The sequence below is a fragment of the Cebus imitator genome, unplaced genomic scaffold (genome assembly GCF_001604975.1).
Source record: "Cebus imitator isolate Cc_AM_T3 unplaced genomic scaffold, Cebus_imitator-1.0 Scaffold39, whole genome shotgun sequence".
In the NCBI taxonomy this organism is placed as follows: Eukaryota; Metazoa; Chordata; class Mammalia; order Primates; family Cebidae; genus Cebus; species Cebus imitator.
In genome coordinates, this window is record NW_016107354.1 from 4,214,109 (window position 1) to 4,221,357 (window position 7,249).

At 37.4% G+C, this 7,249-nt stretch overlaps 1 protein-coding gene across 3 annotated transcripts in view; it reads right to left on the reverse strand.

Annotated features, from left to right (window-relative positions):
- RRAS2 (RAS related 2) overlaps window positions 1–7,249 on the reverse strand; it is an 89,438-nt gene that overhangs the window by 40,059 nt on the left and 42,130 nt on the right. The window contains exon 1 of one of the 3 annotated variants that reach the window (XM_037737504.1): window positions 441–816. The exons of the other annotated variants lie outside the window; for them this stretch is intronic. The gene's annotated coding sequence lies outside the window, so the exon portion shown is untranslated. Of the gene's footprint in view, window positions 1–440; window positions 817–7,249 lie in introns of those variants that run through there. 3 annotated transcript variants of the gene reach the window in all.

Genomic DNA, 7,249 nt, shown 5'->3' on the forward strand with positions numbered 1-7,249 from the left:
ACCCCATTATTTTTATATATCTATAAACCAAAGAGGTACAAATGATAGAAATAATTTTTTCTACTCACAAGCTATTGGAACTCAAATATAAAGCTGCCTTAACAGTGCTAGCATTACAATTTATGATACTGATGACCACACTGTAATTTACTAGATACACCCATGAAGTAATTGTTTTCATTCTCTAAACTAGAGAAATGTCAGTTAGTCAACAAAAATACAAAAGGTAGAAGATAGTAAATGGAATTAAATAACACTAAAGTTCGAGTAGTTGTAGGAAAATAACCAAAATAATGATTTGTTTAAAATGTAGTAAGTCTCAAAAGTAATTACTAAAGAAGAAAGAATTTAACAATTATCTATAATTTAGTATTTGTTATAAAACAACGTCTTCATTGTAGAAAATCTGGAAAATCATTAGAAAAAATTACAAAACTCACCTTTAGAACCAAAGCCCATCTTTGCAATCTCTCAACTTAAAATGTGAAACTAGACATGTATTTCCTAGCCTGTGAGCTAAACAACCTGATCTTAAATTGTTCAAATAAGGCCCATCACTAAATGCCTTTGTTTACAATTAGGTTTATATGCTACTTACACAACTATGAAATTGAGAGTCTATGATGGAAATTCTGATCTAATTTTAACATAAGCCTTATAATTGAAACACACAAATGGGAACTACAAGGAGGGTTTTATTGTCATGGGGGTTTCCAGCAAGGTGCTTTCCCTTGATCATTTTGGGTCCTAAGCTGTTCTGGTCTCTAATCATAATTTACATATCAACCAAATCCTCAATTTTAGAAATAATATGTGCAGAAAAGCAATATTAACAAATTTTATTCAAGAGCTCTTGACTAATGGTCTTCCACATTTCCATTACATTTTTTCAAAAAATAACCATCAATTAGATGCCATAAAATAAAGAAGAACAGTTGCCATGAAATAACAAATGTTGAAATACTGAGAATGAAAAATAGCTTGAAAATTCTTGGCAAACCAAATCTTTGAATGCAGGTACATTTTTTGTTATTATTTTTGTTTTTTTGAGATGGAGTCTCACTGTGTTGCCCAGGCTGGAGTGCAGTGGTGCAATCTCGGCTGACTGAAACCTCTACCTCCAGGTTCAAGTGATTTTCCTGCCTCAGCCTCCGAGTAGCTGGGACTATAGATATGCACCACCACGCCTGGCTAATTTTTTTATTTTTAGTAGAGACCAGGTTTCACAATGTTGGCCTGGCTGGTCTCAGACTCTTGGCCTCAAGTGATCCACCTACCTTGGCTTCCCAAAGTGCTGAGATTACAGGCATGAGCCGCCACGCCCAGCTGAATGCAGGCACATGTTTTAATATTTCATTTAAATAGCCATGTTTTTTTTGTTATAAAAGGCAAGTCTCACTAACTCCAGGTAAATATTTAAACTAAACCCTCTACTATTTAAATGTTTATTCAAAATTAGACAGCATCCTCATTCCCTCAGTGTGGGCTGCACACAATGACTTCCTTCCAAAGAATACAATATGGAAAAGGGTTGGGGCAGGGAGTAACTTTGCAGTAGAGAAACCAGACAAACATTATCTCTGCCATATGATCAGGGTCAACACCAACAGTTACAAATCACACTGACAGCATGTACTCTTGACATGATGTGATGAAAACAGTACTTCACCTCTGTGGTCTTCATCCCAAAAACTCATAACCCTACACCCATCATGAGAAGAACATCAGACACATTCCAATAGAGGGGCACTCTACAAAATACTTAATGAGTACTCTTCAAAATAGCTGGGTCATCAAAAACAAGGAAAGTCAGCAAAGAGGAGCCTAAGAAAGCATGACAACTAAATGTTAATGTGTTATATTGATGGGATCCTGGATCAGAAAAAGGACATCAGGTAAAAACTATGGAAACCTGAATAAAGTATAGACTTTGGCTAATATTAATGTATCTACATTGGTACATTAATTCTAACAAAGGTACCATACATGTTAACAATAGAGGAACTGGGAGACAGATACATGGAAACTTCCTGTACTTTCTTCTCAGGTTTTCTGTAAATCTAAAGTTCTTAAAGTCTACTTAAAAAAAAAAAAACCAACTGAGGTTGTTCTAGATAAGACTTTTTTAATCACCCACATGTAAAAGCTTAATGAAAACAACTAGACTGACTAAACAGTTTCTAGCACTAAAATTAAATCCACATTTTAGGGTACTGAGAGGCAAGATAAAGGGAGACCAGAACAACTCCACCTTTTTAACCAAACATTTACTGTGGTAAGAATGTAAAAGTTCAGTCTCAAAACCACATAGCTATTAAAAAATAAGATTAATTTTAAACTAATAAAAATGACACACAAAAAAAAGTATAGCACAGAAGAGAATTCTTTTAAAGCAGAAAGCCCAGATCAGAAACCCAGACAGGAAGTATGGTCCTTCTTCCACCATCTTGGACTACAATTTTATGTGTCTGAACACACTTGACTGTGTTTCCTCATTTACATAATGGAAACTGACAACAGCACAGTCCAATACCCAAAAGATGCTAGCCTGTCATAAATAAAAATATAAAATTCTTAATCTTTTTACTTCACTTGTCATCTGCTAAAACCAATGCTTTCTTGGTGAGCTATGCATCAGTCCGAAGACAATCAACCAAAAGAGAAAGAGAGAAGGGGTACTACAAAAGAGGGAAAAGTAGGAATAGCAGCATTTAACTATTTATATTAGCATTTTCCAGGCCCTCCTTTTTACATTTTTTTACATCTCTCCCTGAAAAAGTATCCTCATGAGTCCAGGTACAGCAATCCATACCTATAATCCCAGCACTTCGGAAGGCTGAGGCAGGAAGGTTGCTTGAGCTCAGGAATTCAAGACTGGTCTAGGCAACACAGCAAGATCCTGTCATTCATTCATTCATTCATTCATTCATAAAGCCAGGCATAATGGTACATCTCTGCAGTCCTCCTAGCTACTTGGGAGGTTGTGGCAGGAGGATTGCTTGAGTCCAGGAGGTCAAGGCTGTAGTGAGCTATGATCACACCACTGCACTTAGCCTGGGTGACAAAGTAACACCATTTCAAAACAAACAATCCAAAAAGTGTCCTGATGAAACTCTCATTTCAACTAACACTTACTAAGATATCCTGAAAATAGTTACACCGAAATTCACCAAACTTAGGGTTCTAATGCAAATCAGGCATTGGAAATAACAAAAGTAAATGACTATCAGATCCTGCCTTCAAGGGGTCTACACAGAGTCAAGTAGGAGGCAAGAAGCAAGACAAGAAAACGAGTACCATTGTTGACGGGAGGATGCCATCAATTAGAAGATGTACCCTAATTACAGAGGTGTTAAAATAAGAGTTTTTTTTAATGTGTGCCTTACAATGGAGGAAATACTATAGTTTGTGTGGTAAGTGCTAGAATAAATTTAGAAAAAGGTCCTATGGAATGTGAATGTACTGCCATTTAACACTTCTACTCTAAGAGGTGTTAGGGGGAATTCCACAGATTCTCAATCATCCAAGTTAGGGAAAAAGAGAATTCAAAATGTATACACCTTACCAAGAACAGACTTATGTGCAAAATGCAAGACAGACTTTAAAGATGCAGAACATCAGTATTAATAAGATCTTAGGCCAGGCATGGTGGCTCATGCCTGTAACGCCAGCACTTTGGGAGGCCGAAGCAGGTGGATCACCTGAGGTCAGGAGTTCGAGACCAGCCTGGACAACACGGTGAAACTTTGTCTTTACTAAAAATACAAAAAGTAGCCGAGTGTGGTGTCAGGCGCCTGTAATCCCAGCTACTCGGGAGGCTGAGGCAGAAGAATCGCTTGAAGCCAGGAGGCAGAGGTTGCAGTGAACAGAGATCGTGCTATTGCACTCCAGCGTGGGCAACAAGAGCAAAACTCCGTTTCAAAATAAAATAAAATAAAACCTTAAAATACAAGATGAATTCATCCTGACATTTCACTAAATTATTTGGGAAACAAAATTCAAAATTATTTTAAGAAATGTAGCCTCAGCTGGGCGCAGTGGCTCACGCCGGTAATCCCAGCACTTTGGGAGGCTGAGGCGGGTAGATCACAAGATCAGGAGATGGGGACCATCCCCGCTAACATGGTGAAACCCCGTCTCTACTAAAAATACAAAAAATTAACCAGGTATGGTGGTACACGCCTGCAGTCCCAGCTACTCAGGAAGCTGAGGCACAAGAATCGTTTGAATCCAGGAGGCAGAGACTACAGTGAGCCAAGGTCACGCCACTACTCTCCAGACTGGGAAACAGAGCAAGACTCCATCTCAAGGAAAAAAAACAGGAAAAAAAAAAATAAAGAAATGTAGACTCTATCAACAAGAGACAATCAGTTAACTTACTAGTTTTTCCTCTTGATCTTTCCCTACGAAACAAATCACTGCAAGCTCTAAATATACAAAGGGGAGCTGAGCACAGTGGCTCACACCTGTAATCTTGGGAAGTCAGGACGCCAAGGCAGGAGGATCGCTTGAGCCCAGGAGTGCAAGGCTGCAGTGAGCTATGATTGTACCACTGTGCTCCGGCCTGGGTAACAGAGTGAGACCCTGTCTCTGAATGAATGAATGAATGAATGAATGAATGAAGATAACTGTAAAATAAACCACATTTCTAAAACAGAATCATGTTATTTTAAAGGGAAGCAGGAAGAAAAAAGAAATCATTTTTATTATATTTCCCCTCACTGCTAAGACTAAAGCTGTGCTTTACACAGGAAAAGAAAATCCTGTCTTTGCAAACTCCTGCAGGCTTTGCTATGTGTAAATCCTAGAGAAATATCTGTGAAATGAGTAACTATCCTAATAAATCCTATATGGATGTTTACATCTTTTAATACTTGAGTGTAGCCAGGCATGGTGGCTCACATGTAGAATCCCAGTACTTTGGGAGTCCAAGGTGGGCAGATCACCTAAAGTCAGGAGTTTGAGACCGGCCTGGCCAACATGGAGAACCTCCATCTCTACCTACTAAAAGAACAAAAATCAGCTGGGCGTGGTGGCATGCACCAGTAGTTGTAGCTACTCAGGAGGCTGAGGCAGGAGAATCACTTGAACCCAGCAGGCAGAGGTTGCTGTGAGCTGAGATTGTGCCACTGCACTCCAGCCTAGGCGACAGAATGAGACTGTTTAAAAAAAAAAAAAAAAAAGTACTTGAGTGCCCAGGGATGAGATGGCACCTATTCATTAAAGTATCCTGATAAGAAAAGCAAAACCCTTCTCTCACAGCAAAGCTCCTGAGCCCAGCAAGGTGTGCCTCTACCTATGTCTCCCAGTGCTGTGGTCACTCCAGCTCAGCAGGGCAGTGGAACAGCTGAGACAAGAAATGTTTCCTGAGGAAGGCAGAGTGTTTAGGAAAGATAACCCATACATGGAGATTTTGTAGATTCTTTCAGTCCCCACTTTGGACTATTCAAAAGTAAATATAAATCAGACTTTCAGAAAAATTAAGTATTAAACGTCAACTTCCTTCGGGGAAATGTATCTGTAGACTTTGAGTTACACTTACTGTACTGACTTGGCAACAATACAGCTATAGTTCACTATGTGTCAGGCACTAAGTGCTTTACCACATTAATTCACTGAAACCTCACAGTACATGAAAGTAAGTGGTCTTATTGTCTCTATCATACAGGTGAGGAAAAAGTACAGGTGAGGAGACTTACAGTAACTTGCCCAAAGTCACATGGCCCGTAGTATGGAGCAGAAATTGATTCACAGCAGTTCTGGCTCAATTCTATGCCCCAAACCACATCATTACACTGAGAGCTACCTTCAGTTAACAAAAATAAATGTACTGATCCTGCTTTCTCTAGATTCATAAAATAAAATGTCCAGATTTTCTCAAATCCATCTCCCCACACACCTCCATCAATCCTGACATTTGGCAATAATGCCAAGCAGGAAAAGCAGCTTTTTCCAAGGTATGTTGAGTATGACCTGTACTGCAATAAAAATTATATCAACTATTCAGGTTCCCTCTGTCTTCTGAGAGCACAGATAACTGCAAGTTTACCATACATGATGGAGGATTTGTACTACTTTCCCTTTAAAATATTTTCAAAACATCTTACTCAACTGATAAAAGGTGATACACCTACCTAAAAGACTTGGTGAAGAGAAGCAAGAATCAGTTTTATTTTTCAGAGTGCAGAAAAGTTGTGTGATCAAAACAACAAAAACAAGATTATAATTGCAGTTTACTGATGGACTCGAAAAATATAGACAATTATAAAACAACTAAACAATTCAACTGTAGCTATGTTACATGTTTACAATGAACTAATCATTGTAAAAATATTTAAAGAACAGGAATGATAGCAGAAGAAAAATTTCATCATGAGAGAGCATAAAGATGAGTTAAAGGTCTTCTTCCTGCAAAATTCAATTTGTTTATTTAGTTGTAGCACTGCCCATCCACTGTACCCCACAAAAAAAGCCACATTCATTTGAGGTCACTTTACCTCCTGCCATTTCCTTTGCAGTGAGTTTGCAAAGTTCTAATGCACCGTGCTGATTTTATTCATTGAACAGAAAGCAATTCTGTGAAACATACAAGCAACCAAACCTTTGGCAACTTGTGAAACCACAAGAGAGCATGATCTTTTTTCCCAGGTTCTAACATCTTTTTAAAGCTGTTTTTCAAACAGCAGTATCCCTAGAATGACTGAATGCTTGTCTAGAGTCACATGCTCAAGACCAAAAGGCAGATCAATTGACTCTCAGATTGGAAATTAATCAAGACAAAAATTTTTAATGGACGTCTTAAACAGCTCTCATTTACTTATTCTTTCATTTAGCTAATTTCAATATATAAACAAAATAAAAGCAGACAGTTTTTCCTACAGAAACTCATTAATACAGCCTTCAGAGTTAAACTTCAACTTCAAATTAGCCCAGAGATTCCCCTTAAATCAATTCTTTGTTGCTTTTAGAAAAGGTTACACAAAAACATTAGCTAAAACTGGTTAAAATAAAAGCACAGGGAGGGAACTTTTCTAAAAGATATTAAACATACTGTCAATTTATCTTAAATAAGATGGACTGGTAAAAATAAAAATATAAAAGAATTTAAGTCAAAATTCATTTCTTAAGAACCTGACAATCATAAAGTAGTATCCAGTAAAACATGGGAAAACTATGATTTTTTTTTTTTTTTTTTTTTTTTTTTTTTTTTTTTTTTTTTTTTTTTTTTTTTTTTTTTTTTTTTTTTTTT